General features: G+C 43.1%; 1 protein-coding gene across 11 annotated transcripts in view; it reads left to right on the forward strand.

Annotated features, from left to right (window-relative positions):
- The window catches only part of ZBBX (zinc finger B-box domain containing), a 33,547-nt gene extending 24,795 nt beyond the window's left edge, over positions 1–8,752 (forward strand). For 7 of the 11 annotated variants that reach the window (XM_074547483.1, XM_074547488.1, XM_074547486.1 and 4 more), the window contains 3 exons: positions 3,936–4,000; positions 6,381–6,551; positions 6,947–8,751. The gene's annotated coding sequence lies outside the window, so the exon portion shown is untranslated. Of the gene's footprint in view, positions 1–1,982; positions 2,735–3,935; positions 4,001–4,888; positions 5,149–6,380; positions 6,552–6,946 lie in introns of those variants that run through there. The other 4 variants (XM_074547493.1, XM_074547492.1, XM_074547484.1 and 1 more) reach the window with 3 other exon arrangements.
- The last annotated feature ends 2,081 nt before the right edge of the window (positions 8,753–10,833 follow it).

Below are 10,833 nucleotides of genomic sequence, written 5' to 3' on the forward strand. Positions count from 1 at the left end.
CATCCTAAATCAAAAAAAAAACATCCTAAATCATTGCTAAATCAAACAGATTAGAGTTTGCTGTGTTTGTGGGAAATGCAGAGCCAATAATCTGCTTTCTGTGGAATATTTTTGCTTGTTTTCATTGTGGTATTTAAGCGATTTCAGCTGTTTTCTGCTGTCTGATTAAGAACTGCTTAGATCAGGGAATGGGCTGAAAGTTTAAGTCTGGCTCAACCATGACACCATTGCCCAGGCCAAAGCTAAGACAGAGTAGCTGACAATAATGATAAATATATTTCAGATTTATCAATATTATTGTTGCTGAGCCAGCTTGAATTTTACAAAGAATTTCTTAGGTCTGATTGGCAAGAACAAGTTTTCATGGAAAATCTTTGGAATTAGATCATAACTTGGTTTTAAAGTCTGCTGGAAATCATCCTGATGTTTTACAAACTGTGTGAAAGAGAAGATTTAATGTTCTGAGGAGTTTCAAATGTTGTTCACTTCATCAAAAACCAATACAGGAATGTGATGGTTACCCTTTATTTTTTTCTGTATTGCACTGGGGACATGAAGTATCTTTTTATAATTTACCAGACATTTATAATGTACAGCACTTCAAAAGACAGTGTTTTATAGTTATCTGCAATTCCCTCCTGCAGTACAAATTAAAACTTGCTGAACTTTCTTGGAAAAGCATCTCCACATAACATTTCTTATGCTTCATGATGTCTGTTTGGAAAGTCAAAATAGCTTCCTAGAGAATATTTTTCATGTTAATCTTTCTACCTGAATTTATTTGGCAGTGTAATTCTGTGAAAGTTGATGAGTTTGCTTATATAACTTCTGTGTACAATGCTTTGAATATCCCAATCATCTCCAAGTAAAACCATTTTCCTTCCTCTTCCCTCAAGCATTTTCTACTGAACCTGGAAAAATGGGGATGTTTGACTCCTCCATTAACATCCCTGGTGTTTACATCGTTCCTACAACACAAAGCGAGAACTGGGAGGCAGCACCAGGAGCAGGCTTATGGCCCAGCATGTGGGGAATGCTTAGAAAATCACACCAGACAGACAATTTACAGCAGTGGGGGTTATTTTTCACTCCAGGACTTTTGATCTGGCTGCAGGGTGTTTATCAGGACTGCTTTGCATGGTATCTACATTTAATAAGGCAGCTGAAGAATGATGAGGCTGCTTTCATGACAATTTTCTAAACAAAATAGAATGCTTGCTGCTCAACAAAAGCTTTTTTTTTTCCCATTTAGTCAAATATCAGAACAAGAAATAGCTGCAGAGTTTTATTAGTTGCAGATTACTTGCCCAGACAGCTGTGCTCTCAGCATGTCATCAAAAAAAACCTGCTCTCAGAAGCCAAAGCAGCCTCAGAAGCTGATCAATTTAAACACAGAGCAAAAGTTGTGGCTCACCCCGAGGTATTACGGGTGTTAAATGCTCTGCCAAGGCACAGGGCCGTCACTGTCACAGCCCTGCAGAGCCTCCTGCTGCTGTTGGGATGCTGATCCTGCAGGCTGGGAGGGCAGAACGCAGCTGAGGGCAGTGGTGTTTGTTAACAGCTCCCAGGAAGGGATTTACAACAGCTCAGGGAAGGAAGATGGCTGGGACCAGGTGTGCTTTCCAGGTAAAATCCTTTGGGAAGAGGGGAAGAGCACCACTGGAAAAGCTCTGAATCCCTGGTGGAATCTCCTTTGCACTCCCTCCAGAACAGGCAGCAGGGCCAGCTGGGCTGTGGGAAATGTCCCTGCCATGGCAGGGGTGGCAGAGGAGGAGCTTCAGGTCCTTTCCAACCCAAACCATTCTGGGGTTCTGTGCATTATGGTCTTGGAACGGCTAAAAGGACTCAGAAAGTTTATTAACAGCTCAGGAAAGGAAGCTGGCCAGGTGTTCTTTCCAGGTAAAATCTATTGGGAAGAAGGGGAAGAGTTCCACTGGAAAAGCTCTGAATCCCTGGTGGAATCTCCTTTGCACTCCCTCCAGAACAGGCAGCAGGGCCAGCCTGGAGCAGCCTGGGCTGTGGGAAATCTCCTTGCCATGGCCAGGAGGAGCTTCATGTCTCTTCCAGCCCAAACCAGTCTGGATTCTGTGGATTATGGTCTTGGAAAGGCTGAAAGGGCTCAGAAGGTTTGTTTTTCCTCTCTTGGGAGCCTCAGTTCTACTCCCAGCATTGTTGTCTGTGCTGTTGCTGTGTGACTCTGTCCTCAAAGGGAAACAGGCCTTCAGTTCAAACACCTCTAAAAATCTCTGATTTCCTAAATTGCCTCTGTGTGAATGGAAATAAGCAAAGGAAAGAAACTAAGCTTTGTGAGGCTTGGCATGAGCTTCAGGTGAGAATGTTCTCTCTGTCAGTTTGGAGTGATTTTCAAAGGCACAGGGAGATTTCAGTGTTGGACAGGAGGATTTGAGTCAAAATGAGACATTAAATATGGATATAGGCATGAACTTGAATTAAATGTAACAAAGGAACATTCTCAGAATTTTTCTTCCGGACAGAAATAGCATACAGGAGCTGGATGCCTGCTCCTGGCAGCGTTTATTTTCTTATGGTGAGGCTAAATTGGACATGAGTGAGTCCTCCTCTGACAGGTTTTGTTTCCAAGTGTCCTGCAGCACTGCAGCCCAGGATCAGAGCATGGGCTGGGTGGTGGTGCCCATTTCACTGCCAGTGACTCTTCCCAGGGCTTCAACAAGTGCTGGAGGGAAAACATGCTGAAAATTCTAATTATCCTGCTTGGTGCTATTCCTATTTCTTCTTAATTAAAAAAAAAAAAAAAAGTTTAATGTCTCCTTTTGGTGGCATCCACTCAATATTTGACTCTTCATTTTGATTCAAATTCCATTGTCTTATAATTTACAACTCAACTAAATGTTTCTTTTCATGAGTGACACCCAAGGCTTTGTGCCTGCAGGTATCACTGCATGAAGTGGGATATTTAAAGCACAAATCTGTTTGCTTCCAAGAGAAGAACAATGCTCTGAGTGTGAATGATGTGTCAAAACGTCAACCAAATTGTCACCTGAATGTGGCAGCTGCTCCATTCTGAGGTTCACATTAAGTGAAGATAACTGAGCAGTGTTGTAGGTGGCTTTGTTTGTTTTGTTTAGTGAAGCTGTTGGTTTGATTGGAAATGCTTTTTCAGGAATCCTCTTTGACAGCAAACAGCCAAATGGTTTTACCTGGGTTTGAATAAACTCCTGCTGCCAAACTCTTCTCTGCAAAGTATTGTTGTGGGTGTTGGACACCGCTGAGACCTGGCCCAGATTCCTCCCACACTCTCCTGAGCTCTCTTTGTGTTCTCCGACCAGCCTGGCTCCCTCTCCTTCCAGCAGGGCTGACCAAGGTGCAGGGTATTGCAAGATAAAGCCAATCAGCATTTGCAATTCCTTCTGCTTTTGCTGTAACCTCTGCTACAGGAGGCATTTTGTCCTTGCTCCTCAAACTTTGCTTCTTGTGCAGGCTGCCCTGGAGCAGAGGCTGGGCAGAGTCCCGGAATAAAGCAGGGATTTATCCAAAGCATCTCCTCCATGGATCCACCTTGGGCAGCACCAGAGCCCAGCCAGGGCTGCACCCAAGATGACCCAAAATGGCCCCAAAATGCACGAGCGCTCCCGGGCTCTGTCCCTGGGATCAGTTCTGCTCCATTTGCACCTTGCAGTTCATTGTCCCATCCCAGCTTTAGCCCAGGCAGTCCCACCCTGCTTGTTTTTCTCTCTGCAGCCCACGGGGTTTGTGCTCCTGGGCTGAGATTTGGGTCATTTGTCCTTGGTGCCCAGCTGGAGCAGGAATTGTTTTGTCTCCTGCTCTGTGCACACAGCTCACCATCCCAAAATGTGAAACTCAGACCTGCACACTGAAGCAGCACAGAATGTGAAAAATAGAAAAGCTCAAACCTGAGGCATCACCTTCACCTGTTCTTTTCCCTCCTCTTGCAGCTGGTAATGTACACATGGAAGAAGAGAAGAAAATCCCAATCACACTGCAGAGATGGGCTTTACAGGTGAGATTTCTGGATTTTGCACTTTTTACAGGAATTTCTGGCCTCCAGGACTGAGGTATCCTTTCCCCCAGACAGCCCTTTCTGCACTCCCTGCTGCTCAGCAGTGCCCTGAGCTCTGTCCCTCAGCAGGGCCTGCCTCCACCAGGGTTTTTGCCCCTCTCTGGCTGGCAGCCCTCGGCAAGGAGGCTGCTCTTTTCCAAATTCTTGGGATCCAGCTCAGGAACCCCAAATAATCAAGTACTTTTGTGTGTGGGGCAGCCAGGAGCTAAAAGCTCCTGCAGGATGCACCAAACACTATTCTGCACAATTCCAACTTCAGGTGTGTCCATTTCCATCCAATGAGGGGGATTTACTTATTTTAGGTTGTTAGAAATGCAGCCTCCAGTAGACAAAACTCTAATAAATTGAGTTCCAGGATATTTTTTTATAACTGGGAAAGGAAAAATAGAGAAAACCAGGATAGGTTTAATTGTACTGATAAAGAGAATGTGTGTGACTGTGAAACTTGAGGGACTGTTGTGTGTTTTTTATAGGAGAAATGGATTTAAAATGGAAAGATTACCTATTGCAAGAGCAGGGATGTATTTATAGATGCTGAACTCTGTGTTCATGTGTTTTCAGCTGGGATGTGTATAAAAGTAAATTGCTTAATAAATGCAAATGATTTGTAGCACAATTTTGGGCTATAGAGCAGCTTTAGTATTATGACTTTGGTCAGATTCCCTTCTGTTCCTTCACATAACCCAGCCAGAATGATGGCAAAACCCCACAAAAGCAGGCATCACATCTGTAGTTGAGTTTTCCTAGGTAAATGATCCTGCAAAATGTGTTTTCTGTAGGGCTTGTTGGACTGGGTTGACCTTTGAATAAGAGCTTTGTTCTCTTCAGCACCCTCGAGTTTGGAGACAAATCAATAAATTGAGCAGGAGCAGTGCACAGAGAGCAGATGGTCCTCACCCAGTGCTTGCAGGGGAATGAAAATGTGAAATCATGAAATCACCAGGCTGCTGCTGTGGGACAGCACTCGGATCTGCCTGGGTGCAGGGAGGAATTCTGAGCCCAGCCTTTGTGCCAGCGTGCAGCTGAATCCAAATCTGACTCAGTACAGCAGAAAATAAATCCAGGTGCTCAGAGGGATGGACAAACAGGTATTGGGGAGTTCTCTCCAGCTTTTATAATGACAAACAATACCTGGAAGATTTTAGGAGTTAACAAGTATGAGGATGATGCAATTTACATATTACGTAAAGATTTTTCAGAAAAGCCTCTTAAAAATATATAAAAAAGCTTTTTGGGAAATTGAACAAGAGTTTGGATTAAAAATCAGGTTTTTTAGACATTGACAACTTACTAAAAATGTGAATGCCTAAAAAGCCTGATTTTTAATCCAAACTCTTGTTCAATTCTCTATGAAACTCTTGTTCAATTTTCTGTTAAAAGGAAGTGAAACTGAAGGACAGGTTTTCATGTGGAGGCAATTCCAAGGGTGGCCTGGAAAAGGAAGTAAATAGGTGACAATTTGCTGCTGATGCAAAATGACTCAGAATATTCTAATTAAAACTGGCTGTGGGAGCTTGCAGAAATTTTTGTGTGACTGAGGAAACAGAATATTGATAAATGAGTGACAGTGGGTGGGAAGGAACCTTAGTCAAAGTCATGGCTGAGTTGGAGAATTCCAATTCTCTCTTCTTTGGGGAGGAAGTTCTCCAGGAATGGCCTTATTTTGCAGGAAGCACGTGATTTTTAAATTTTAAATTTGTTTAGTTGTTTTTTTGTTTTGTGTTGTTGGGGTTTTTGTGTGGTCTTTTTTTTTGGGGGGGGGGCTTTTTTGTTTTTCTTTTTTGTGTTTTTTGGGGTTTTTTTGGTTTTTTTTTTTTTGTTTTGTTTTGTTTAATTTCTTTTTGCCATTTATACAGTGTTTGGGAGGTGCTTCCATAACCTTGTTTCTCTAAGACTAAAGCTGGAAACTTTATCCCACTTCCACATTAACTTTGATTTTAATTTGACTGTCAGAAGTGTTTATTTCTAACCAGCACTTGTAGTTTCTAAAGATCTTCTCTCTCCACCAGTGCTTTTCTTTCAAGTCACTGTATCTAATGAGAGGCAGCAATTAAAGCCTCACATTAAAACTTGGCTAAACTGATCAAAGATAGTGTCTGGCAGGAGATTCCCCTTGGTCCTTAGGATAGGATGTGACTAATTCACCTTTTTATGGCTCCAGCTGTGTTTGCTGTAAAAGCTGTGCTCACTCCATTGTTTAGGAATGTAATTAAATTTAGGAGAGGTTTAATGCAGCCAGTCCATGTGATGAAGCAAATGACTTCTGAGATTCCTTGAAGACTGACTGTATAATGCTCATAAAACTCCTCCTTTGTTTCAGAACTTCTATGACTTCACAAAAAAAGTGAAATCTGGCACTTGGCAGAGGCAGAAGGAAACATCTGGATGCTTTTGATCAAAGATGTTTAAGGGAAATGAGCCTGCAGAGCATCAAGAATGGCACAGTTTGAGAAAGAGAAAGGAAGAATGAAACTCTCCTCAGCAGAAGTTGGTAAATTTGGGGGGAAATTTGCTGTGTAGTTTCTTATTCCTCTAATAAAGCTTAATGCTTACACAGAACATTCAAATAAGTTGTTTTAAATACTGGGGTTTTAAGACTGAAGCTGAAATATATCTAAAATTAAGAAAATTAGCTGCAGAATGGTCTTCTGCAACACGTGGCAGAACTGTGTTAGTAAATGGAAGCTAAATGATTTTCTTACTATCCAGAGTTCAGCTTTCTGCAAGAGTAAATAATTTCTTTGAGCAGTGGTTGAGTGACTGGAAACACTCAGTGTCTGAGCTAAAAGAGTGATTTATCTTCCATTGCTTGCTGAGTGCTGCATTATGTTACAAATCTAAAGCTATTCAATAAATTACAAAGAATTTCTGTATTTTTTTTTTCAGGGATGTGATTTCTGCAGTTTCCTGAGCACACAGAAGAGTGGAGAGGACCTTCTTTGCCCATTTGCTAGAGAACAGTTGATATTACATTTGACAATCCTGTAATCCCATTTATATCCAGCTTGCTGCTGGCCACCTGTGAGCAATTTTATTCTGTGGCTTTTTGTTTTCATCTTGAGAGCACTCATTTGTCTGTGCAAGATGATTCCCTTGGACTGCCTCAGGATCTTGGGCCCACCACAACAGCTGGGTGCTTAATTCAGACACTTGGAGTTACTGAATCCTGATTTTTGGTGGGACTTTCAGTCTGTGGGATGAATCCTGCACTCAGAAAATTGCTTTTCATGCTGTGCTGTTTGCTGCCATTGTCCTGTGAAGGTGAAGTTGTCCCCCAGTGCATGCAAAATGAAAAGTAAAGGAACCTGACTGGCTGCCTGCTCTTTTAGACAGCAAAATGAAGCAGTCCTTAGCTGCTGGTAATGGTAGCAGCAGTGTTTTCTTGATTTAATAATCCAGACAAAATGATTTTGGTGTTTAAATTCCATTTTAAGGGGTTTGGGAGGGGATGTTGTCTCCTGTAACATGGTCCTGCTCCTGTGATCTCCAGCTCAGGTATTTACATTTTTCCCCTTTTTCAGTGAATTTCCCAGGCTCTGCAGTGCCAAGGAATGCTGGGGGAGCTCTGCTCTGGATATTGTGCATCAGATCCCAACATTTCAGTGCTTCTGGAGGGCTGAGGTGTTTGTAGGGGCAGGGATGGAGGGAGGTGCTGAGATACCACAGCAGGCTCCACTGAATATCAGCTTTATCAGCTCCTCTGCCTTACCTGGTGCCCTGCTGACCAAAAATATTCCTTATTTGGATGTACATTTTTGGATTTTTTTTAATGGATTTTTTTTCCAAAACCTCTTTCAAGGTTCTGTTCTGTGAGGTGTGGGTGACATTTGCTTTCTGAAAGCTGAGATTTGTGGCCACTGTGTAATACTGAATTCTCTGTGTCTGACCTGGCCATGTGCACAAATTCTCTTTTCTCTGTGACTGTGCATCTGTGTATAACAGAAATAGGGGAGGTTGCAGAGTAAGGCTTTTGTAAGAGTTTTATATTCAGATTTAATAGCTGGAGTGTAGTGAGGTGTCTGAGCCAATTGATGAAATTAAACTTTAAAGGTTCTATTTGAGCAGAAAAATAAATTTTTCTCTCTTACTCCATGCACTGTTGAAGTGTTGATATTGTGTTTATGTCCAGGTATTACCTAAGGCAGAGGTGAAAAGCTGTGCTTGGATTTTCCTGGAATGAGATTATGTTTAGGAGTGCTTAATTAATGACAGAAGGGGAATTTGCATGTGCACTTCTTTAGATCAGTGATGCACATTTTCATGGTGTATTTTGAGAGTTGAGATGGAAGTTGAGACTCTGTTTTGTGAAAAGAAAATGAAATAAAAGGCAGGAACGTGACCTGAATTAAATAAGTCTATTCTTATCTTGAATCATAAAAAGAACAGGGACTGGTTGAAATCCTGCTCTGACACAAAAATTCTCCACAGACAGACAGTGAAACCTGAAATCTTTGTTCCTGAAAAAATCATGGAATGTCCTGAGTTGGAAGGGATTCACAGGATCATTGAGTGAAGCTCCTGAACCTGCCCAGGATAACCCCAAAAATCCAGAGAATTCAGAGAATCCTGAGCCTGAGAGCATTGACCAAATGCTTCTTGAGCCTAAATCCAGCACTTCCAGCCTCCACAGTCCAAAGCCTCAAAGAGCAAAAGGAATCAAAGTGCAAATTTCATTTTACAGCAAGGACAGAGGACTGAGCGTGTTCTGTAAGTGCTGATTTCCTGGGTGTAACCTCCCAACTGCCCTAAAATGACTCAAATGTTATCAATTTAAAATGTGCTCCAAAAGCCAGATATCTGGGACGAAATTTTCCAATTTTATTTCACCACTGCTGCAGGATGCTGCCTGAGAATAATGCCCAACTGTGATGGTGTTCACAGGGAAGAGATGAGGATTTGACTCCATGTTTCAGAAGGCTGATTTATTATTTTATGATATTTATTATATTAAAACTATACTAAAAGAATAGAAGAAAGGATTTCATCAGAAGGCTGGCTAAGAATAGAAAAAGAATGATAACAAAGGTTTGTGGCTCAGAGAGTCTGAGCCAGCTGACTGTGATTGGCCATTAATTAGAAACAACCCCATGAGACCAATCCCAGATGCACCTGTTGCATTCCACAGCAGCAGATAATCAATGTTTGCATTTTATTCCTGAGGCTTTTCAGCTTCTCAGGAGGAAAAATCCTAAGGAAAGGATTTTCCATAAAAGATGTCTGTGACACCCAACCTCTCTCCTGGCTGCAGAGAAGGATGAGGAGAGGACAACACCTGCACCTGGCTCTTCAGCAGCATGAGGCACCTGGGCACAGGTAAAAAGCTGGACAAATAATGGAAACTGAAGCAGGAACACATCATGGGGGAGCCATGGAAGGGCCTCAAGGCAGCCCTGCCACCTGATGGAGAACCAGCCACAGCTCTTTGTCGGATCTCAGGATCTCAGTCCTGAGGTGCCGGGCCACCGAGACCACCTTGGGGGGCTCGGGAGTCCTGGGATGTTGCCAGAAGTGTCTGGTGGCTGGACTTTGATCCTACACAGGAGACGACACCTGTATGAGGATAGGAGGGTTTCACCGGGGTGAATGGCGAAAAGATTAGCTAATTAGAGGGTGAGACACAGGGTTTAGGATTTATGTACAGGGAGGTTTAGAGGAGTAAGATGGAGGAATTGGGGCGTGTCCTGTCCTCCTTCTTCTTCCTCTTCTCCTCCATCTTCTTTGGCCATGGTGGCACTCTTGGATTGGTTATTACTGAGAGTGCACCCAGCAATGAGAATAAATGGTATTGGGGAAAAATGATAAATATTGTACACGTAACAATGGGTATAAAGATAGGTGGCGGTCCGGAGGGCAGCACAGTGTGCTCATGGCTGACTGCTGAGCAGAGCTCTGTTCGGCTGAAAGAAAATCTTTTAGATAAACAATTAATAAACATAAAAACAGAAAGAAGAACTGAAGCCTCTTCTCGTCCTTCGATACGCGGCTGCCCCAAGGCCACCTCAGGCCTTTCCAGGCCCCTCAAACAGCCGAGATAAACCGGACAGCTCTTCAGCTGCTGGAGCAAATGGAAAATCCACTCTGAGACACCACTGGGTGATGTGGGACGGACAGCTCAGGCCCTCAGTGCTCACAGTTTTGGCCACATCCACCTCCATCCTTTTATAGGAATACCCACTTGGACACTTGGCACCAGCAGAGAGAGCTCTCACGAGGAGAGAAGTGGGGATTTGGACTCCCCAGCAGCACAAGTTTTGCCTGCCTTGATAGTTTTTTAATGTGTTTTATTTTTGCTTTCCGTGTCTGATGGAATTGTTGAAATGAGTGATGTCGTGCAGCAAACTTTGGGATGCCTAGGGCAGCACTCAGGCACACTGAGTGGAAATATTAAAAACCTGTCAGATGGGAAAGGGCTCCTTCCTTTCTGAACTGCCAATGTTTTATACACTGCCAGGAACACCTCTGCTGCTCCTGTGCTACCTCAGCTGCTACTGATGAAATTTGGTTTTCACTCACCCAGCTCCAGTTGTTGCTTAAGGGCCTGAAGGAGATGATTACTTAAGTCAGGGAGCAATTTAAGGGAGGTGGAATGTGAGCAGCTTTCTAAGGAAGAGGTAATGGAGTTGGGTTTAACTCTTGCTGTGACAGCAAAAAAATGTTGCCTTTCCTTCAGAGGCTGTGTCTGTCCCAGGTAGCTGTGCATTTTCCTGATTTATTGCAGCTTCTCCTGCTCACTTTGTGCAGGGAGCGAGGTGAGAAGGAACCTTTATCTCTTC

The sequence above is a fragment of the Zonotrichia albicollis genome, chromosome 9 (genome assembly GCF_047830755.1).
Source record: "Zonotrichia albicollis isolate bZonAlb1 chromosome 9, bZonAlb1.hap1, whole genome shotgun sequence".
NCBI classification, from domain to species: domain Eukaryota; kingdom Metazoa; phylum Chordata; class Aves; order Passeriformes; family Passerellidae; genus Zonotrichia; species Zonotrichia albicollis.